Consider the following 24,106-nt stretch of genomic DNA (forward strand, 5'->3'; position numbering starts at 1 on the left):
TGGCCCCAAGGCTGCTAAGGACCAATTACCAGCCTTCCCATCTTGGAGAAGGAGGTTTGAGGGGGTTCGTTGGCTTGCTTTTCATTAATACTAAATGCTCAGGTTTTCTCACCCACTCAGCCCTAGGCTCTAGGGAGGGGAGCGCCAAGCTGGCTTCCCTGCCCGGGGTCTCGGCTGCCCCAAACTGAAACCTTTCTAAAGGCAAATGTGGACTTCCCTGGTGGTCCAGTGGTTAAGAATCCACCGTGCAACGCAGGGGACATGGGTTCGATCCCTGGTCTGGGAATGAAGATCCCACACGCCACGTGGCAGCTAAGTGCGGGAGCAGCAACTGGGTCCACGCTCCACAACTAGAGAGCCTACATGCTGCAGCTAAGACTCAAGGCGGCCAAATAACCAGATAATAAAAAATAAATAAAGGCAAATGTGACCGGTCACTGTCCGGATACAGTGGGAGCCCAGCAGGGCTGACAACCAGGCCTCGGGCTGCTGCCAGCCACTCCCTCCCCTCTCCCTGTGCTTCTCCTTGCCCTCTGCTCAAGCCTGGCTGCTCCGGGTTCCTGCACAAGCCAGGTGTCACAGCTCTGTGCCCGTCTTACTCTCTTCCCTCCACCCGGCGAGCCCTTCCCACCCTCCTTGGCCTGGCTCACTCTCAATCCTTCTGCAGGTGCCTCCCTGAGCCCCTGGGTGGGGCAGCTCTCTTCTGGGCCCCACCCATGGGTTTTCCCAGTGGCCGGGGCAGCCTCTAACCCAGGCCATTCACTGGAGGGGGACACCAGGCAGCTGGGAATCTGTAGGTGGGCTTCTCAGAGCAGAGAATCAGCACGGAGGAGTGACTGTGTTCTCCTGCTGCAGGTTAGAAAGTGAGACAGAGCACCCCAAGTCTGAGGAGAAAGGAAGTCATGAGCGTCACCCCTCCCCCTGCCACACCCCAGTTATCCTGCCAACCTAATGGGCCACCTTCTCAGCACAGCTGTGCTTCAGCAGAGAGAAATTTCTCACCTTCAGGGACAGGGTGGGGACATTCCAGATGGGGCCTCGTCTACCCTGGTCACAGGGCCCGTGGAGTCTGGATCTCCATGGCTCTTTCATCCATGTGGCCACAGACGTAAGCCTGCCATCTCTGCCTGAGTGAGCATACATCTGGAGTTTCGTGGTCCGAAGGGCAGGACTGGGCAGGGAGCCTACCTTCAGCTGAAGCCGCTACACGAATGGAGAACAGACCTGCACACAGATGCACGCCGAGGCTTTAGGGGGGGCGTCACTTCCAAGGAGGTGAACAAGGACATTCTAGGTCAGTGAATCACCAAGTGCCCGCACATCTGGACAGGCCACAGGCCCATCCCCCCACCACTGGAGAGAAGGAATTTGACACAGCTTACATATGCTGCACGGGCCTTCTGGGCCAGCAGGGTATGCAACCCAGAGGCTGAGAGATTTGACCACTTGCTAATGAATAATCTAAAACATTTATCCAGGAAAAGGTCCAGGAAAATTGTCCAAATCTCAACACACGTCCCCTTTCTGCACAACCGTCACTTTCCTAGCTCCACCCTGTCACCCGGTCTGCAAGCCTCAGTTGTCCAGAACACAACAACAACCACCGTTAATCCTACGGGTCTCCCGAATCTCCCTCATTCATGACTGCACCTCTAGTTCTCAGCAGGAGCTGATATTGAGATCAAGACAGAGCAAGATCTTCCAAGGAGGGTGAGCTCTATTCTGTTGGAACCCCCTATAAAAATAGAAATCAGTACTCAGCCTTTCAGCAAGATTTTTGTTAAGAAAGGATGAACAGGACTTCCTTGGTGGTCCAATGGCTAAGACTTTGCGCTCCCAATTCAGGGGGCCTGGGTTCAATCCCTGGTCGGGGAACTAGATCCCACGTGACACATCTAAGACTAGATGTAGCTAAGTAAATAAATAAAAACAAATATATATATATATAAATGAAAGGATGAAAGGCCAGGCTGAAACAGTGGCATGCTGGTAAATGTTTAACAAAGTGCTCCAGTGGACAAGGGAAAGAGTGATTTATAATGTTTGTCAATTGCCGTGACGTCAGTACTCCCACCATGGCTGAGTTCAAGCTACCAATGTGACCTAACTGTACACAGAGTTGGCAAAAGATGTGCATACCAACGGCTGAAACTCTCAGATCACTACAGCTGATTCTTTCATCTTCGGAGAGTGGCAAGTTTATGAAGTTCTTTGCTAGGCGAAACAGCAAACCCAAATAGGGTTCAATCAGCAGGTTAATCCAATCAATGGCCCACCATCATGATGTGGGGCAGATTTCTGAGGCTGCCTCAGAGATCAGGGAGAAAGACGGTGGTGATAATCGACTAGTGATGTCTGCCCTAACCTCAGGATGGGAGATGATTGCACGGATTTGTCATTTGCCTTTCCCAACCTAAGACATTTATTTCTCCTGCCCCTGAAGTTCAGTGCAAAGGTCACCTCCTTGGTGAACTCTTTCCCAATCTCACCTTTCCCCTGAGTAATCCCTGCCACAGAATTTACTACCATTCTGTACATACCAAGGGAGTTATCAGTGTGTGTGGCACAGACCCTAACTGTTCTCCCAATATCTGACCTCCCTTTCTTCTATGGTAACAAAAGTTTCAGTTGGGCATATGTCTGCCCAGATAAAGAATACATTTCCCAGCCACCTCTATTGCTAGGAGTGGTCATGTAATTAGGTTCTGGCTACCAGGAATTTGAAATGTCTAACTTTTAGGACACTCCTGCCCCTTCCTCCCCGCCATGGCTGGAATGTGGACACGATGGATGGCAGGAGCTGAAGCAGCCATCTTATTTCATGAGGCGGAGGCTGCATATTGAAGATGGCAGAGTCACCAAGGAGGAACAAACTGAGTCCTGGCTGCTCAGGGGCCACCATGACAGCTTATACTTGGACTAGGAAGTGGAAGAGAAAGGAACTTCTCTCCTGCTTAAGCCTCCATTGTGTTAGTGTTTGTTATGCAGCCAGATGGCACTCAGACTGATACCGTGTGTGCCCATCATCCTGCCAGTCTGGGCAGGAGAGGGCAGGGCAGGGTTCCCCGCTTTATGCACTGAATCCCTGGCAGAGTCTGTCCAATACTATAAGTGTAGTTAAAGCAAAATGAACAGACGAGTTCGCTCAAGGTTTGTTTTGTTTGTTTTGATGTTTGAAACTGGAACAGAAAGACCTGCCCCTGATAGAGGATCAGTTCAGTTCAGTCGCTCAGTCCTGTCGGACTCTTTGCAGCCCTATTGATAGAGGATATACGCTAACAAACATAAGACAGAGAAGGCAGCAAATAAATACGCACCAGCGTAGGCTGGGACTGCTCTGGAGAGCAACGTGCTGGGATAGATTGTGAAAGTCACAAACACAGTCAAATGTGTGCTGGACAGAACAGAGCAGCAAAGAGACAATGTAACTGGCAGGAAGGTCAGGAACAAGGCATGTGCCCAGAACATCAGGAGGTTCTGAGCCTCCAGTCAGATGGCGGGTGCAGACCCAGGGCAGTCATTCACCAGGCTATGAGATTGAGGGCAAGTTACTGCACCTCTCCAAGCTCCCGGTGACTATGTTAAGAACAATACCTAGATTGAAAGGATTAGTAAGTGGAAAGTGTCTGGCATAAAACAGGAGCTTGCTAAATGGTAGCTTTTATTATCTATAATATACAGTTTAATCCCTTTGATTTACGGGTATGAAAACTGGACCGAGGGACTTCCCTGGTGGTCCAGTGGGTAAGACTCTGTGCTCCCAATGCAGGGACCCCAGGTTCAACCCCTGGTCCAAGAACTAAATCCTTTATGCCACAACTAAGAGTTAGCATGCTGCGATGAAGGTCGAACATCCTGTGTGCCTCAGCTAAGACCCAACGCAGCCAAACAAATAAATAAATAGATTTTGAGGAAAAAAAAAACAACTAGACCTAGAGAGGCAGAATGGTTTGCCGAGGGTCACACAGCTGTTACTGACAGAGCCAAGATTAGAACACTGGGTCCCTCCTCCTCCTGCAGTGCCCTGGTGTGTAAGAAGTTGTTCTGGATGAGAATAAGGACTAGGTAATCAGGGAGAACTCCTGAAAGTGAGACTGGACTATTTGGCAATGATTGTGCACGTAATCAGGACGATCACAACTTTTTAAATTAAAAAAATAAGTTGCAAGAAGGGTGCTTATTGAGCATGTGTGTCCCCCTGCTTCTTCTTCCAGTCCAGCCTCTCTGTGCCAGGACCTGGAGGATCCTACAGCTAGTGTGGGCCAGCCCAGGCGCCCACTCTCCCTCCTGCCCTTTCTGGGCATGTGACAGATTCTGAGGGACTGTCAGCCCATCTACCTGATGCCCATCTGCCTGCCTGAAGAGATGCCCCCAGCAACCTGGTCTGGGCACCCAACTGACCCTTGTTCAGCTATGCTCTGGCCCCGCAAACATCCTAAATGTATAAAGCCATGAGTGAAGGTGTCCTAGCCTCCTCTCCGACGGCATTCAGTCCTGACCCCGGGCGTGTGGCCCCTGAGGCTGCCCCCTCCCCCAGCAAGCACCCACTCAAGCTCTGGCTGCCAGAGCCCCACCCTGTGCTGAAGTCCCCACTTACAGAACCAAAGAGAGGAGAGGAGTGGAGGGCACCACTGGGGGGCATCAGGTCTAGGGCTGGAGGTCGTGCAAGCAGAGGGAGGAGGGGGAGAAAAAGATGGAGGAGGAGTAAGAATCAGAGGAAAAACGAGAGGAGGCGCTTTCCAGAAAGCCACTCTCTTCTACATTCATCATCTCCTTTCATTATGTCATCACCTCCTTTATTCCTCATGAAGCCCCAGGGGGCAAGCTCTCCAGTACCCCCATTTCTGCACAGGAGTGGAGGTGCAAGGAGGACAGGGGGCCTGCCCAGGAGGCCCGGTACCAGAGGCGCTGCTGGGACGTGGGCTACACCTGTCCAACCCCTGCATCCACCTTAAAAGCCTCCAGAGCAGCAGGGGACTCGGCTTTGAGCCTCCAACAAGAGAGTCTAAAGGACAGGGGGACTGGACTAGACGCCAGGCCAGCTGCGGTCCCTGCGACAATGCTTGGGAGAAGCTGCGGAGGCGGGGGATCATGGAGGGTGCTCACAGTATCCATGCTGTGAGCGGAGGGATAACCGAGCCAGAGGCAGCATCAGTTCAGGTCAGTCACTCAGTCGTGTCCGACTCTTTACGACCCCATGGACTGCAGCATGCCAGGCTTCCCTGTCCAGCACCAACTCCCAGAGTTTACTCAAACTCATGTCCATCGAGTTGGTGATGCCATCCAACCATCTCATCCTCTGTCAGCCCCTTCTCCTCCTGCCTTCAATCTTTCCCAGTATCAGGGTCTTCTCCAGTGAGTCAGTTCTTCACATCAGGTGGCCAAAGTATTTGAGTTTCAGCTTCAACATGAGCCCTTCCAATGAATATTCAGGACTGATTTCATTGAGGATTGACTGGTTGGATCTTCTTGCAGTCCAAGGGACCCTCAAGAGTCTTCTCCAATACCACAGTTCAAAACCATCAATTCTTTGGCGCTCAGCTTTCTTCATAGTCCAACTCTCACATCCATACATGACTAACGGAAATACCATAGCTTTGACTAGACCTTTGTCGGCAAAGTAATGGCTCTGCTTTTTAACATGCTGTCCAGGTTGGTCATAGCTTTTCTTCCCAGGAGCAAGCGTCTTTTAATTTCATGGCTGCAGTCACCATCTGCAGTGATTTTGGAGCTCCCCAAAATAAAGTCTCTCACTGTTTCCATTGTTTCCCCATCTATTTGCCATGAAATGATGGGATGTCATGATCTTGGGTTTTTGATTGTTGAGTTTTAAGCCAACTTTTTCACTCTCCTCTTTCACTTTCATCAAGAGACTCTTTCGTTCCTCTTCACTTTCCGCCATAAGGGTAGTGTCATCTGCATATCTGAAGTTATTAATATTTCTCTAGGCAATCTTGATTCCAGCTTGTGCTTCATCCAGCCCGGCATTTCGTATGATATACTCTGCATAGAAGTTAAATAAGCAGGGTGACAAGAGGCAGCATAGCTTCCCCCAAATGAAGCTGGGCAGGCAGCCTGCACCCAGTCCTGCGGGATGGGAGTCCTTATTGGCAGCAGTACCTCTAGGTCTACGAAGACCCTCCCAGCAAGCAGCAAGGACCACACTATGCATTATTCAAAGATTCAGATGCAGGTTTTCTCCTGAGGATGGAAACTCCAAACCTCAACACGTGCTTCTAAAACCTCCATGGATTTTGCACGGATCCTATCACGTCCCTCGTTTGAAGTTTTTTCAAATGCTGCGGCCACCGTGGGTGGGACGCGAGTCTCCACCCACCAGGCAGGAGCATGGTATGTGCACGTGACCTCGGAGCCACTGTCAGGCTCTCTGCACACAGCTGTGCGACACACATGAACGGGCACAGCAGCCGGAACACAAGACAAGACCCCTCAGTGGCCAGCGATGCAGAGCAGAATCCTGGCAGCCATCTACAGGGCTGGGGGGAGGGCGGGGGGTGCGCTTGCACAAGCTCTTCACACACGTGTGGCTGACAATCACCCCCACACCCAGGCCCGGGAATCTGGCCCAGAGCCTGCCGGCAACAGGGTGCTGGTAATCCCCAGCTGCTTCCCTGACGCCACTCGGAGACGCCATCCAAGGCAGAAAGGAGAGAGTGACTGTTTTCAAGGTCACACACCCAAAGTGGGCCATGGAACCAGAGGACAGAGACAGGCATTTGGGCCAAAGCCATCAGCTCTCGGTCACAGGGGTCAACGGGCGAGCACAGACCCATTCGTTCAGCACTTTTATTGAGCAACTACCAAGGGCCCAGCAGCTTAGAGCATCCGAGTAACCCAGCTCCTCGGAAACAGCTCGATTCTTTCCTGGGCCTGATGTCCTAGGAAGAACTGGGCTTTGGGACCTAAAGGGCCTAAAGAGAACTAGTGGCTCGGCTAAACTGTTGGCTGGAGGAGTCCGGGCAAGTTACTCACCATCTCTGAGCCTGTTCCCTCGTAATACAGTACCCGTGCCTGCTGCACCCCGTCTCAGCGAGATGATGCCGGCAGGCCCCAGCACTGGCCGGGGTCCCAGGACTAGATGGATCCCTCACTGAAGAAAGTGTGGCAAGCAGGCGGCAGGCCTTGCACGGCGCTCTGCTCCCTGTGGGAAATACTCAAGTGATGATCCATCCGGGCTCATCCAAAGGCTCAGGGAGGTCGCAGCAGGAGGCAGGCCGGGCCCCTCCAGCTGCTTCTCCTGAAGTTTGCCCGAGAGGGGAAATTATCACCTCGAGCGCCTTCTCCTCCCCGGACAGCTGCCTGGATCCGTGCGCAAGCCGCTGGCCAAGCGGCCAGCTCCACGATGGCAGGAGGGGCTTGCGGGGGTGGGTTTGAACTTGACCAGTGACCTCCAGGGAGGAGAGGGTCATTCGGCCCTCCCCTCCAGCTGGGAAGAAGAGTCCAGGCTGGGCTGGAGCAATGGAGAAATCCACTTCCTGGGAGCGGGGCCAGACCGGAGGGACCAGGCTGCAAGGAGTTCCCTCAGAATCTGAAGCAGGACAGGGCCAAGGGGTGTCCCTGACCGGGGCCCTGGCTGGTGGGACACTGCTTCACATCAGAGGAGAAAGAGCAACCAGGACAGAGCGTGGGAGTGTGTGAGTGTGTATGAACGGGGCAAGGGAGACAGGAGTAAGTCCCTGACCCCTCTCTGCCTCTGTTTCCCCATCTGTAAAATGGGACAACACTACCTACTTCCAAGAGCTGTCATGATACAAAAATTAATATTAATTACACGCTTAAAACAGGGCCTGGCACAAAACCACTACTCTAGGTTTGCTAAATAAGTAAAAATAAGACACATGTGGGACTTCCCTGATGGTGCACTGGTTAAGATTCCACGCTTCCACTGCAGAGCACACGGGTTCAAGTGGGACACCGGTTCAATCCCTGGTTGGGGAGCTAAGATCCTGCATGCTGAGAGGCATGGCCAAAAAAGAACAAAGGCACGTTATCACGTGCTTAACAACAGAGCTTGCATATCGTGGCATCGATAGCTACTGGTCTTGAATCCTCCCATTAGAACCGATACAGCTTCGAGTGCTGAGCCTTGTTCCAGGGATCCTGGAGCAGAAGGGTCTCTGATTAGAGGGATCTGTCTCTAATCAGCCCCTGGGTGCATGTGCGTGCGTGTACGCACATGTGTGCACGAACATGTGCAAGGCTTAGGCATGTGTTCATGTACAGACGGGACCCTCTGCACGTGCTTACCCAGAACCCATCTGACACAGCTCTGAATTATGGTGTTGGAGCCCAGTGAGTGGGCCATGGGGCTGAGGTTCCGATTCCCTAGGAACCAGGCAAAATGAGCTTTTGGTCAACACAGGCAGCCAAAGAGAAAGGGCAGATGGTGGGATCAAGCCCAGCCTGATGCCCTGCCCTAAAGACAAAGCAGGGTGTGCGGATATTTCCAACAATATTACACTTTGAAATTCAAAATAATAGATGCCTGGTATTGGCAAGAACCTGAGGTCCCTTCTACAGCAATCCTGAACAATCTTCGCATAGTTCCTGATTGAATACTTCTCGGCATGGGGGACTCACTACTTTGCAAAAGAGCTCACTCCACTGTTAGAAAGTGAAACCTGTGAGAAAAATGCCACTTTCTATTACCTTCCAAGTATCTGGTTCTGGTTTTCTATTTTAGAGGAACTCAAAATAAGCCCTCTGCGGGACTTCCCTGGGGGTCTAGTGACTAAGACTCCAGGCTCCCAATGCAGGGGGCCTGGGATTCAGTCTCTGCTCAGGGAACTAGATCCCATGTGCCACCAGTAAGAGCTCACATGCTACAACCAAGGCCTGGTGCAGCCAAATAAATAAATATTAAGGAAAAACAAACCCTCTGCTTCTTCTACATGACAGCTCTTCAAATAGTTGGAGACGGTGACCACAGCTCTCCTCCTCTCTGCGTCTCCTGTCCAGATAATCACCTTGACCTTCTCTGACCCATCTCAAACCGTCTCCTAGGGTCCTCACTGTCCATCCACAGCCTCTTTCAGTACTGAGTCCTGGAGAGGCCCCTCTGTAGCCAGAGCCCATTGCAGATTGAACTGTGCCCCCCCCAAAACATGCTGAAACCATCCTGCCCAGAACCTGTCAACATGACCTCATTTGGAAATGAGGTTTATGCAGATATGATCAAGATGAAGGCATCCTGACTTAGGGTGGGGCCCTACACCCAGTCTCTGCTCTCATTCTAAGAAAGGAGCAGGTGACTGGACCGAGACACACCCCGGGGACACGGCCCAGTGGGGACAGAGGAAGAGTCTGCAGAGACGCGGCCCCGGGTCCAGAGAACTGACAGCTGCCAGGAGCTGGGAAGAGGCATGGAAAAGATCCCGGAGCCTCCAGGAGGAATCAACGCTGATTTCTGCTTTCAGAGCCCCTGGATTACGGTCACTGATATGGCAGCCATAGTATCAACCCAGGGCTTGGGCAAGGGAGACCCAGCTGGCACGGTGTCTCCCTGCCCTGCTCCCCCAACACTGCAGCCAGTCTGCAGCTGTGATCTTGTCTCACTGGCAAGACGAAGGGGCGGGTCACCCTGAGTCCCTGTCAGCAAGCATCTGAGGATCTTCCCATGTTCCCAGTAAGGGCAGCCCCGCCACTCGAGCACCTGCTGTCTGGGGTCTCCCACTGTCCTGGCTCCCCCTGATGTGACTCACTCTGGGGGCCCCAGTGCCCTTCCTGCACCCCATCTGATCCTGGGGTCTCAGGACCAGCCCAGAACCTGTATTTTAGCAGGTTTCCCAGGTGACTTCATCAGCCAGCTTGAGGGGCTCTGGGCCAGATAACTTAGCCCAAGACTCCAGGATAAGGGCCAACCTGAAGTGTGACCCCTCCCCCTCCTGACCTTGAGAGACTCCCTGGGGCACAGGCGGGTCTTCTAAGCCCTCCAGAGCTGGGACATGCAACGCCAGGACAGGCCCTCAACTGTGCTGGACGTTTCTGGCAAAATCTACTCTTCTGAATGTAAACTGTTCCCACCCACCTCCACTTTCTATTCCTTTGAATGAACAGCAACAAAAAAACATGACTTTGTGCCAAAGGTGGGGCCGGAAGTTTCCCAGAGTCCAGTTTCCTGACAGGCCTAGGTACAACCCACAAGAGTGCTCTGTGTGTATGTGTGTGTGTGTGTCTGAGTGCACACGCGTGCATGTGTGTGTATGTGTGTGAGCGTGTCCTGCCACGTGCAGCCTGGGGAAGGGTGGAGAAGTTCATGGAAATTCTTTCTGGTGTCAGGAAGACAGAAAAATGGGAAATGAGACTGTGCGCACACACACACACAGACACACACACAGCCCAACACACACACACACACACACACACACAGCCCAACACACACACACACACACACACAGCCCAACACACACACACACACACACACAGCCCAACACACACACACACACAGCCCAACACACACACACACAGCCCAACACACACACACACACAGCCCAACACACACACACACACACACACAGCCCAACACACACACACACACAGCCCAACACACACACACACACACACACACAGCCCAACACACACACACACAGCCCAACACACACACACACACAGCCCAACACACACACACACACAGCCCAACACACAGCCCAACACACACACACACAGCCCAACACACACACACACAGCCCAACACACACACACACACACACACACAGCCCAACACACACACACACACACACACACACACAGCCCAACACACACACACACACACACAGCCCAACACACACACACACACACAGCCCAACACACACACACACAGCCCAACACACACACACACACACACAGCCCAACACACACACACACACACACAGCCCAACACACACACACACACACAGCCCAACACACACACACACACACAGCCCAACACACACACATACACACACAGCCCAACACACACACATACACACACAGCCCAGAGGGAAGGTCTTACGTTCCTTCACCTGGAAGGATCTCTGGGCTTGGGAAACAAGACAGGATGAAACAGAAGATAACACGAGTTGCAGAGGTTATGGAGAGACTGGAACTCTCGGGCGCTGCTGGTGGGAGTGTAAATGGTGCCAGTGTGGGGGTGCCTCAGAGAGTCAAATGGAGAACGACCACTGTTCTTTGCGCTTATTCGCTCAGAGCCACAGGACATGCCAGTGGAAGATCTGCCTTGAGTGTCTCCACTGTCCATCCATCAGTGCCTGTCAGGTGTGGAAGGCATTTCTACCAGTTTCCGCTGTGCTCCTAGTCTCACCCCCATCTCATTTCCTCCTCCAGGCTCCTTAAATCCCTCAGCTGCATGCTCCAACCCCCACCTTTGCACTTGGGTGTGAACCATTTCCTCTGCAGGCACGTGCGTGCGCACACACACACACACACACACACACGGTGTGGGGATGCGGGGGGGTTGCAGGGGTGCAGGGTGCAGGGGTGCGGGGGTGCGGGGGGGTGCAGGGGAGGCGGCTTTCTGCAGAGCAGAAGGGGCTGCTCTTCCTGATCGCCTGGGCCTTGTCCATCCTCTGGCACAGCTGCACCAAGTCAGCAGCCAGCAGGCTCCTTCCCGTGGACCAGCTCTAGCCCCCAGCCCCCCAGCCAACACTAGGACACTGGAAGGCACGTCCTCTGCACCAGCTCCATCCAACCTGCCCACACCCTCCAGAAGTTTCTCAGCCACCCAATAAGCTGCTGCTACAGACCAGCTCCGGCTTCCCAGGTGGCACGCTGGTAAAGACTCTGTCTGCCAGTGCGGGAGATGCAACAGACGTGGGTTCAATCCCTGGGTCAGGAAGATCCCCTGGAGAAGCAAATGGCAACCCACTCTAGTATTCTTGTCTGGAGAATCCCATGGACAGAGGAGCCTGGCGGGCTACAGGGCTACCCACGGGGTCGCAAGGAGTCAGGCATGACTGAAACAACTGCGCACACATGCGTGGTCATGCTATGGCTCAGGGGGTAAAGAACTTGCTGGCAATGCAGGACACACAGAAGACTGTGGGTTCAATCCCTGTGTTGGGAAGATCCCCAGAGGAGGAAAATGGCAACCCACTCCAGTATTTTTGCCTCAAAAATCCCATGGACAGAGGAGCTTGTCGGACTGAGGTCCAAAGGGTCGCAAAGAGTCGGGCACGACGGAGTGAACAAACACGAAGCACAGAGATCATTCTGTGTTTAGTTTTCTGAGGAACTCCCAAACTGTTTTCCATCGAAGCTGCACCATTTGACATTCCCATCAGCAGCGCCCAAGGGTTCCTATTTCCTCTCATCCTCCCCAATATGTGTTATTTTCTGTTTTTTGTTTTGTTTTATTATAATGGCCTTTCTAATGAATGTGAGGTGGTATCTCATTGCAGAATCGATTTGCGTTACCCTCATGATAAGACTTCCCTGGTGGCTCAGACGGTAAAGCATCTGCCTATAATGCGGGTAGACTCAGGTTCAATCCCTGGGTTGGGAAGATCTCCTGGAGAAGGAAATGGCAACCCACTCCAGTACTCTTGCCTGGAAAATCCCATGGACGGAGGAGCCTGGTAGGCTACAGTCCATGATGTTGCAAAGAGTCGGATACAACTGAGCGACTTCACTTTCTTTCACTTTCATGATTAGTGATGTTGAGCATCTTCCCACGTGCCTGTTGGCATCTGCATGTCTCCATTAGATAAACGTCTATTGAGGCCCTTGAACAAGTTTTTAATTGGGGTTTTTTTTGTGTGTGATTGAGTTGTAGAAGTTTTTAATATAGTCTGGATATGAAATCCTAATCAGCTATATGATTTGAAAAAAAGAAACATTCTATGGATTGCCTTTGCATTCGGTTGGCAACCATCTTTGATTCACAGAAGTTTTTAATTTTGATGAAGCTCCTTTACCTATTCTTTCCTTTGTGGCCTGTGCCTTTCAGTGTCAAATACAAGAATTCATGGCCAAATGCAACGTCCCTAAGTTTTTCCCCTAAATTTTCTTCTACAGTAGTTATTTCTCGTCTTTGCTGTTTCTACGTTCTTCAGATTCCTCTTTCAACCTTGCAATAGCTAACCACCTTTTACCAGTTAATAACTCTTCACTTTTCACTTTGCTGTTCAAATTACTGGTGTGGTTTCTGTTTCCTGCCTGGGCCCCAACTGATACACTAAGTAAGTAGAAGGAAGGAAGTAATGAAGATAAGAGCAGAAATCAAGGAAATGGAAAATAGAAACAAAATACAGCCAAAAGTTGGTTCTTTAAAAGATCTACAGATCAATAAACTCAGAGTCGGACTGATAAGAGGAGAGAAAAAGAAATGAAGACCACAAATTTTCAATATTAGGAATGAAGGGTTAGCCCTAAGATCCTATAGGTATAAAAATTATAATAAAGGAATATTATCAACAACTTTATATGAATAAATTCAATCACTTTCATGAAACAAATTCCTTCAAAATAAAACTTACCAAAACTGATACAAGAGGAAGTAAAAAACTTGAATAGTTCTCTTTATATATTAAACGTATATTTAAATAATATTTAATATATAATTAAATATTTATTTAATATATTTAATACCTTTTTTAGCTGCACTGTGTGGCTTGCAGGATCTTAATTCCCTGACCAGGGTTATGGAACACAGGCCCTCGGCAGTGGAGTTCTAACCACTGGACCACCAGGGAAGTCCCTAATATACATTTTATTTTTTTATTTTTTATTTTTAAGTCACTCAGTCGTGTCTGACTCTTTGCGACCCCATGGACTGTAGCCCACCAGGTTCCTCCGTCCGTGGGATTCTCCAGGCAAGAATACTGGAGTGGGTGGCCATTTCCTTCTCCAGGGGATCTTCCCGACTCAGGGATCGAACCCAGGTCTCCCGCATTGCAGGCAGACGCTTTAACCTCTGAGGCACCAGGGAAGCCCTCCCAAATATACATTTTAAAATTAATTTTGTAATTAGAAAAAAAACTTTCCAAAAAGAACATTATAGTGAAAGATGGCTTCCTTGGTGACCTCTATCAAACATTTAAGGAAGGAAATAACACCAATCTTAAACAAACTTTTACAGAAAATAGAGAAGAGGGAACACTCTGAGGCCAAAATAATCCTGACCCAAAACATCACCGAAACAAACTAACAGAAAATACCACATCAGTATCCTTCATGAATCTACAAACACACATACACACATCCTTGAGAAAAAAAAAACTAGGCAAATCAAATCCAGCAATACGTAAATAAATAACATATGAGTTAAGCATCCTAGACTTACTCCAGGAAGGCAAACTTGGTTTAATATTCAAAACTCAATCACTGTGGGACTTCCTTGGCTGTCTGGTAGTTAAGACCCGATGCTCCTGTGCTCGCTTCGGCGCACATATACTAAAATTGGAACGATACAGAGAAGATTAGCATGGCCCCTGCACGAGGACGACACGTAAATTTGTGAAGCGTTCCATATTTTTAAGAAAAACACCAATACAGTATACTAACACATATATATGGAATTTAGAAAGATGATAACGATAACCCTGTATATGAGACAGCAAGAGACACAGATGTATAGAACAGTCTTTTGGACTCTGTGGCAGAGGGCGAGGGTGGCATGGTTTGGGAGACTGGCACTGAAACATGTATATTATCACATGTGAAACGAATCACCAGTCCAGGTTCGATGCATGATACAGGATGCTCGGGGCTGGTGTACTGGGATGACCCAGAGGGATGGGGTGGGGAGGAAGGTGGGAGGGGGGTTCAAGATGGGGAACACATGTACACCCGGGGCAGATTCATGTCAATGTATGGCAAAACCAATACAATAATGTAAAGTAATTAGCCTTCAATTAAAATAAGTAAATAATAATAAAAAAAGACCCAATGCTTCCACTTCAAGGGGGATGGGTTCCCCCTCTGGTGGGGGAACTAGGATCCCTTATGCTGCAGGATGCAGCCAAAAACACCAAATCAATCACTGTAATGCATCTTCAATAAGAATAAAGGAGAAAAGTGATCATTTCAACAGATACAGGAAAAGTATTTACTAAAGTCAACACCCATTCTTGTTCAAAACTCTGGAAAATTAGGGATAGAAAGAAATCTCCCCAGTCTGACAAAAAGCATATATGGAAAATCTATATTTAATATATGTTCCGACACAAAGCCAAGATGTCCATGTACCACTTCTATTCAACATTGTACTTGCAGTTTCAGCTACTGCAATAAGGCATGAAAAATAAAGTCATCAAGGTCAGAAAGAAAGAAGTAAAACTGCCTATTTTCAAATAACATCATTGTTCACTTAGAAAATCATGAAACATCTATAAAACAGGTATTAGAATAATAAATGACTTTGATAAGCTCACAGGATATAAGAGTTATATATAAAAATCCATTGCATTTTATATAATCTTTATATACTAGTGGCAAACAACTGCTGCTAGAAAATGAAATTTTAAATGTATATTCAATTTATAATAACACCAAAAAGAAGTTAGAATAAATTAAACTTTTGACATGAAGAAGTTTTCATTGAAAACAACAGAACAACATAATTCTGTAGAGATTAGAGATATATATAAAAAGACCTTTAAAAATTGAGATATAAATTAATTCATTAATTAAATTTTTTTTTAATTAGAAGACTCAATATTATTAAAACATCAATTCTCCCTAAGTTGAACTACAGATTCAATGCAACCTCAGTCAAAATTTGCAGTATTTTGTAGAAACTGATACTTTATTTCTAAAATTCATAAGGAAATTCAAAGAACCAAGTATTCTTGGCCCAACACAATGTTTTGAATATATTGTGAGATACTATTTCAGGCTTATTTTTCAGTCACAGATAGTGCAGTACTGGTAAAGAAAAAAATAAAAACAGGACAAAATACCAATAAAACAGGAAAACTGAAATAGAGCCACGTATATAAAATTAATTGATTTTCAACAAGAGTGCCAGTACTGGTAAAGAAAAAATAAAAACAGGACAAAATACCAATAAAACAGGAAAACTGAAATAGAGCCACATATATAAAATTAATTGATTTTCAACAAGAGTGCCAGGAAATTTCCGGAGAAGGCACTGGCAAGCCACTCCAGTACTCTTGCCTAGAAAATCCCATGGATGGAGGAGCCTGGTGGGCTGCAGTCCGTGGGGTCGCTAAGGGTCGGACACGACTGAGCGACTTCACTTTCACTTTTCACTTTCACACATTGGAGAAGGAAATGGCAGCCCACTCCAGTGTTCTTGCCGGGAGAATCGCAGGGACGGGGGAGCCTGGTGGGCTGCCGTCTATGGGGTCACACAGAGTCGGACACGACTGAAGTGACTTAGCAGCAGCAGCCAGGAAATTTAATGGGGTAAGAATGTCTTTTCCACAAATGGTTCTAGAACAACTGAATGTCCACACAGAAAAGATAACAAAATGGACCTTAACCCCCTATGTCTTACCATACAGAAAAATTAATTCAAGATGGTTGCTGAACCCAACATGAAAGTTCTAACTATAAAGCTTCTAGAAGAAAACACTGATAATAATTTCACCACTTGGGGGTCAGCAAAGCTTTCTCAGAAAGAACACAAAGGTAACCACAATGAAGTAACTTCTTAAATTAAACCTAGCATTGGCCACAGGACCGGAAAAGGTCAGTTTTCACCCCAATCCCAAAGAAGGACAATGCCAAAGAATGTTCAAACTACCACACAATTGCAATCATCTCACATGCTAGCAAAGCAATGGTCAAAATTCTCCAAGCCAGGCTTCAACAGCGCATGAACTATGAACTTCATCAGCTGGATTTAGAAAAGGCAGAGGAACCAGAGATCAAATTGCCAACATCCGCTGGATTACAGAAAAAGCAAGAGAGTTACAGAAAAACATCTACTTCTGCTTTACTTACCATGCCAAAGCCTCTGACTGTGTGGATCACAACAAAACGTGAGAAATTCTTAAAGAGATGGGAACACCAGACCACCTTACCTGCCTCCTGAGAAATCTGTATGCAGGTCAAGAAGCAATAGTTAGATCTGGACATGTAACAACAGACTGGTTCCAAATAGGAAAGGAGTACGTCAAGGCTGTATATTGTCACCCGCTTATTTAACTTATATGCAGACTACATGGACGGAGGAGCCTGTGGGCTGCCATCTGTGGGGTTGCACAGAGTTGGACACGACTGACGCGACCTAGTAGCAGCAGCAGAGTACATCATTCGAAATGCTGGGCTGGATGAAGCACAAGCTGAAATCAAGATTGCTGGGAGAAATATCAATAACCTCAGACACCACCCTTATGGCAGAAAGTGAAGAAAAACTAAAGAGCCTCTCGATCAAAGTGAAAGAGGAGAGTAAAAAAGTTGGCTTAAAACTCAACATTCAGAAAACTAAGATTATGGTATCTGGTCCCATCACTTCATGGCAAATAGATGGGGAAACAATGGAAACAGTAAGAGACTTTATTTTGGGAGGCTCCAAAATCACTGCAGATGGTGACTGCAGCCATGAAATTAAAAGACGCTTGCTCCTGGGAGGAAAAGCTATGACCAACCTAGATAGCACACTAAAAAGCAGAGCCATTACTTTGCTGACAAAGGTCTGTCTAGTCAAAGCTTTGGTTTTTCCAGTAGTCACGTATGAATGTGAGAGTTGGACTATAATGAAAGCTAAGTGCTGAAGAATTGATGCTTTTGAACTGTTGTGTTTGAGAAGACTCTTGAAAGTCTCTTGGACAGCAAGATCAAACCAGTCAATCCTCGAGGAAATCAGTCCTGAATATTCATCGGAAGGACTGATGCTGAAGTTGAAACCCCAATACTCTGGCCACCTGATGTGAAGAACTGACTCACTGGAAAAGACCCTGATGCTGGGAAAGATTGAAGGCAGGAAGAGAAGGGGACGACAGAGGCTGAGATGGTTGGATGGCATCACCGACTCAATGGACATGAGTTTGAGCAATCTCTGGGAGTTGGTGCTGGACAGGGAAGCCTGGCACGCTGCAGTCCATGGGGTCGCAAAGAGTCGGACATGACTGAGCAACTGAATTGAACTGAACTGAAATTAAACTTCAGCAAAATTAAAATTACAAACTTCTGCTCACCAAAAGTTATATCATAAAGAAACGAGTAGGGACTTTCCTGGTGGTCAAGTGACTAAACACTCTGTGCTCCCAATACAGGGGACCAGGGTCCAAATCCCTGGTCAGGGACTAGATCCCATATGCTGCAACTAAAGCTCCTGCATGCCACAAGTAAGACTCCTGTGTAGCCAATTAGATAAATATTTTTTAACAACAAAGGAGTAGGCCAGCCACGGAGTGAGAAAAAAATATTTGCAACTCATGTATCTAACAAAAGACCAATATCCAGAAAGAATTTAAGAATAACCCAATTTTAAAATGGGCAACAGATTTGAAAAGACATTTCACAGAGGAAAATAAATGAAAGGCCAATAGGCACATGGAAATGCGCTCCACAGCCTGAGTCATCAGACAAATGCAAATTGAAGCCAGAATGAGACACCAGCACACACCCACCAGAAGGACTACATTGTGAGCCAGACAGCACCAAACACTGGCGAGGATGTGGAGCCTCCGGAATGCTCAAACGCTGCTGGTGGGCGTGTGAAAACACAACAGCTGCTTGGGGTAAAGAACGTGGCAGTTTCTTATAAATCTAACCACATTCCTATCCTCTGGCCCGGCACAATTCTACTCCCTGGCATTTACACAAGAGACAGGGAAGCATATGTACACAAGAAACCTACCCAAATGAGCCCTCCAAAATGGAAACGGTAAGGGGCCCGTGAACAGAACGGCTAAATATTCACGCAATGAACACTATACAGCAATCCTAGAACAACCACTGTTACCTGCAGCAACATGGCTGCATCTGAAAAATATAGACATATTCAAACTGGCAAAATCAATCTACCGTGGCAAAAAAAATTGGAAGCTAGGGAGGTGGAGGCAGAAATTAGCCAGGAGAGGGATTCATCCAGGGGTGATGGTGATGCTCTACAGGAGCTGGGATACAGAGAAGACTGCTGTTATGACCTGTGTGTTTCACGGTACATCGGTTTTACCTCAAAGAAAGAAAAAGAACCACAAACAAATACTGGACTCTGGCTGCTGTTCCTGTCATTGCTATTCAGTCGCCCAGTCCTGTCTGACTGTTTGAGACCCCATGGAAGGCAGCGCCCCAGGCCTCCCTGTCTCTCACCATCTCCCGAAGTTTGCGCAAGTTCATGTCCATTGCATCGGTGATGCCGTCCAGCCATCTCATCCTCTAACGCCCTCTTTTCTTCCCGCCCTCAATCTTTCCAAAGGCAGACAGGGACTCTGATTAGTGAGAGGCAAACTGCAGTGTTTGCAGGGTCACGTGGACCACTATCAACAACTGATTTTGAAACGCATCCAAAAACCCACATGGGCTGTTGGTGGAGGGAGGGAAGGGTCTGTGACGAAGCCCGGAGCAGAATGAGCCCTGAGGAATCGAGGTGGTGGGCATGGGGGTGTTCGCACTGTAGTTCTTCGATCTTTCCTGCGTGTCTGAAATTTTTCATAGTAAAAAGTTGGAAAATGTTTAAAGAGACTGACATATATCAACCAAAAATAGAAAAGCCAGAAGAGGTAGCAGGAGACACCTCCCTGAAGCCCTGAGCTCTCAAACCTCCCTTGTCTGGTGAGGGTTTAAGACCTTCTGCGAGATCTGCAGTGTTTCAGTCCCGGTGCCAGGGCAGATGCCAGCCTCACGGCACTTCCCAAGTGAGTAGAAATAACACCAAGGCAGTGTGTGTGCGTGCGTCGTGTCGAGTCGCCTCAGCCGTGTCCGACTCTGCGACCCTTTGGACTACAGGCTCCTCTGTCCATGGGACTCTCCAGGTAAGAATACTGGAGTGGGTTGCCATGTCCTCCTCCAGGGGATCTTCCCGACCCAGGGGTGGAACCCGCGTCTTTTAGGTCTCCTGCCTTGGCAGATGGGTTCTTTACCACTAGCGCCACCTGGGAAGCCCCACTAAGGCAGCCTCTTCCCACAAATTTCATGAAAATGAAAACCCAGCAGGAGCTGGGCTCTTGAGAGCCTGCACCGCCACCTCCTGGAAGAAAGGCTGCCTGCACCTGAATTCCTGCCCCTTTTTGGGTCTGGCTTCACAGCGATGCCCTCGCTCCCTCCCAGGGCTCGGCCAGGCCCTCACTGTGGTAAGTCTGGGGGTGAGATGCATGGACGATGCATTCCTCCAGAACCTGGGCCCCTCGGTCCACAGCTCCTTAGGGGGTGTGTGCTCCCCTTCCCCCCTAGCTTCTCTTTACAGGCTGGGTAGAGGCGGGGGCTACAGGGAGGTCCTGGAGGTATGCCCCACCCCAACACACGTCACAAAGGCACAGCCCAAGACCACCCTCTCAAGGTGATGAACAAGTCCCCAATCTGCCATCAACCCCAAGCCCTTTCCTCTGCCTTGGATACGGGCCACATCAGGATTGATGGTGGTTTAGTCGCTGCACTGTGTCCAACTCTTGTGACCCCATGGACTATATAACCCACCAGGCTCCTCTGTCCACAGGATTTCCCAGGGAGGAATACTGGAGTAGGTTGCCATTTGCTTCTCCAGGGGTTCTTCCCAACCCAGGGATCAAGCCTGGGTTTCCTACATTGCAGGCGGTCTCCTGCCTTGCAGGCAGTTTCCAAAACAGAACCTGAGGCGCTGAGAGCTGAAGTCATTTTCAAAGTATCGCACAAGTAAGGTGTAATGCAAGAGGACTCTTCATCTCAGCCAGACCTTACGCTTTTTGTACGATAATACACTGCACCCCCATGAAGTCAAAGACACGTGTGCATACTCGGTCCTGCCTGACTCTTTGGGACCCCGTGGACTGTAGCTCACCAGGCTCAGGATTAGGACACTCTAAGGACCACTGAAGTTGGAAAAACATTGAAAAGAGTCATTCTAAAGATGTAGTTCTTGGGACTTGCCTGGTGGTCCAGTGGCTAAGACTCTGCCAGTGCAGAGGGGCTCTTTGATCTCCTTTGTCTCCACCTGGCTCTCTCCAGGTGAGCAGCAAGTGTCAGGAAAGGACAGAGGGAGAACCCAGGACAGGCTGCAGGAAGGTCAATTCCAAGATGCCACGGAAACAGACCACAGCAGGAGCGGTGGTCGGTGCCCTGACCCATGAGCCGCATCACGGTCACACACACCCAGAACCACCTCCTCCCTGACACACAAGTCCTGGGGGCCGTGGCCAACAGAGCAGGCTGGGTGCCTGGGCTCCCCAGTGGCTCCTTCCTGCCGCACTAGCTCTGGATTCAGGACACAGACAGCTCTGTGCGGAGGAGCTCTGTGTAGGCTCAGGCGGGCGCCTGGAGCAGGAGAGGAAGATGCTTGGCACACACACAGCGCCAGCGCCCCCAAGTTCCCAGCAAGTTCTCTCTGGGTGACACGGGACAGAGAGGACACAGTGGACCCTGGGGGAGCAGTGGAGGGTCTGAAGGAAAAGAAGCAGGAGGCTGGGAGAGTAGCCGGGAGAGCCACTCTGGACCAGAGGAAAGAGTCGGCCTCGGAGGGGAGAGAAGGCAGTGGCAGTGAAGGGAGGCGGCACGAGGGGGTCCCGGTGGGACCAGCAGCTGAGACAGAGCAGGAGGGGGCCGGGCTGCAGCCCAAGGTCACACCAGCTCCTCAGTGCCCCCACAACTCCGCCTGCCTGGCCACCTCTCCTCTCCTGCCCGCCTCCCCCAGGGACCAAGCCAGATCCCTGGGGCCTCGGCTACGGCTCCATCACAGAAGGAGGCTCTGACTCACCCCAGTTCTGAAGGCCGGTGGAGAACATTCTGTATTCTCATGCCTCCCCGGGAGTCAGGAGCCCAGAACTGGGAGAAAGCTGAGGCTTCAAGGGGGCCGGTGGGATGGGACAGCATCCTCAGACACACTGGGCACACAGGGCCACCACTCCACGCTGGGGGCATGGGCAGGCACGAAGGCTCAGAACCCAGGCCTCAGGCCACCCCTGCCCCCTCAGCCAAGCATCCAGCAAACCACAGCCTCTGCGCTCAGAGACCGCAAGCACTCCATCCTAAAGACAAGCAGTGGCGGGGCAGGGCGGGGCAGGGCTGACCACCACGTCAGTGCGTCCAGCGGCCTCTCCAACCACCAGGATCCACCCAGCAATCAGAGGCCTTCCCTCTCCAACTGCTAGAGTGATGGTCACGACCACCCCTCCAGGCTCCCCGGCTTCTCCTCCCTGCCTGGCAGCCACTGGGCACTCAGATCCTGTCACTTCCTCCACGTGGCACCAATCACACCACAGGAAAAAAAAAAAACCATCACCAGGGCCTCCAAGGCCTGGCCTGACCTGAGTCCATCTTGCTGGACTCAGACTTGCCTGTCTCTTCCAAAAACACAGTCCAGCCACTGGCACCTCCACGATGTTCTAACCTCAGGGCCTTTGCATCTGCTATTTCCTTTGCCTGAATGTCCTTCCTCAGGATACTGGCCTGGTCAGGTCTTCTAGACATGTACATTTCAGCTCAGTGTCACCCTCTCAAGGAAGGTGTCCATTAACACACATAAATACACACAAACACACACATGCACCTAGTAATAATCACATCACATCACCTGTTATTTGCTTTTCCACCTCAAGTCAAAAACTGGTGTGTTTGTTGGTTAGCTGCCTGACAGCGACTTCAGATGACCAGTCCCAAAGGAGCAAGGGACTGGCTGTCCCTTGCCCCTTCAGTTCAGTTCAGTCGCTCAGTCGTGTCCGACTCTCTGCGACCCCATGAATCACAGCATGCCAGGCCTCCCTGTCCATCACCAACTCCCAGAGTTCACTCAAACTCATGTCCATCAAGTCGGTGATGCCATTCAGCCATCTCACTCTCTGTCGTCCCCTTCTCCTCCCGCCCCCAATCTTTCCCAGCATCAGAGTCTTTTCCAGGGAGTCAACCCTTGCCCCTTACTTTAGACCAAATACCTAGGAGATGCCTGAACCTAGTAGGACCTCCATAATGATTTGCCGGCTAATTGGGACGACTGCTGTCAATAGTTATCCTGCAAACAGGAATTTGGAGGTGTCATGACCTGAGATGAACTCAAAGGTCATGACCTGAGATGAACAGACAGAGGTCACTGACTGGTCACTCGCGCTGGGAGCAGGGAGAACCGGGATGGTGGGGAGGAACAGGTGCTGGGGTGCAGGCTGCTGCCATTCGGGGCTGGGCAGCCCGTCACACCAGCAGACAGCCCAGCCAAAGCATTTTCTTTACTGTCTGAGCCACCAGTGAAGCCCTCCAAAAGCATTTTCAAGTTTTCATAGTAAACTTTCAGAGCCGGCGCTTCTTTGCTAATTCCAAGGGGTGTGTTGCTTTGTTTATTCAGCTTGCTGAAGTCAGAGTTTCCTCATTTGTTAAAAAAAGAGAGAAGAAAGGAAAAGAGGAGGGAGCATCAGAAGGCCTAAGGCAGGTCCCAAGCCCGAAGGCAGCGGAGGGTTTCCAGGAGCTGAGACTGGCACTGCTAACTGTCCTGAGTTCCAGCAAGGCCACTGGTTAGAGGAAACCTCCCTAGTTTCTCCACTGTGTCCCACCGCCCCCCCACGCGCAGCCCAAGGGGAGCGGAATCCACCACTGCAGAATCCACGTGAGAGCAGTAGAGGCAGGACTGTGGTCTGCGGGACTTCGGGCAAAGCGCTTTCAGTGGTGGCTTCCATCCAGAGATCTGTGCCCAGACGGGAAGGGAGACAACAGGGATGACCAGCTCAACCGGGATGAGCAGACGGTCATCAGAGACGTGAGGCCGGGATCGCAGAAGCAAAGAGGAACAGGGTTGGAGGAGGCTTCTGAGACTAAGCATGGGGGCAGAACAGACGCAGACACAGCCAGTCTCACACGCAAGCTGGGCAGTGAGACTACCGAGAGCAGAAGGCCCGCCTGACAGTGGGGCAGAGCCCGCGTCCAGCCGCGTTCTGGACCAGAGCGGAGGCTCCCTGGCTGGCCTGAGAGGGGACGGTCAAGGCCAGACCCAACCCAGAAACTCCCCCACTTCCTGACACCCAATGCAGTCAACTTGGGTCTGAGAGGGGGGAAAACAAGT

At 50.0% G+C, this 24,106-nt stretch overlaps 1 protein-coding gene and 1 non-coding gene across 3 annotated transcripts in view; one reads left to right on the forward strand and one right to left on the reverse strand.

The window, feature by feature from the left end:
- Window positions 1–24,106, reverse strand: part of SEPTIN9 (septin 9) — a 181,468-nt gene that overhangs the window by 120,543 nt on the left and 36,819 nt on the right. The gene's annotated exons all lie outside the window — the stretch shown is intronic.
- Window positions 14,387–14,492, forward strand: LOC129544894 (U6 spliceosomal RNA). Its single transcript, XR_008683631.1, has one exon. It is a non-coding gene; the product is annotated as a U6 spliceosomal RNA (small nuclear RNA).

Source organism: Moschus berezovskii, chromosome 20 (genome assembly GCF_049115385.1).
Source record: "Moschus berezovskii isolate FMDL1 chromosome 20, NW_MosBer_1.0, whole genome shotgun sequence".
Taxonomy (NCBI): Eukaryota; Metazoa; Chordata; class Mammalia; order Artiodactyla; family Moschidae; genus Moschus; species Moschus berezovskii.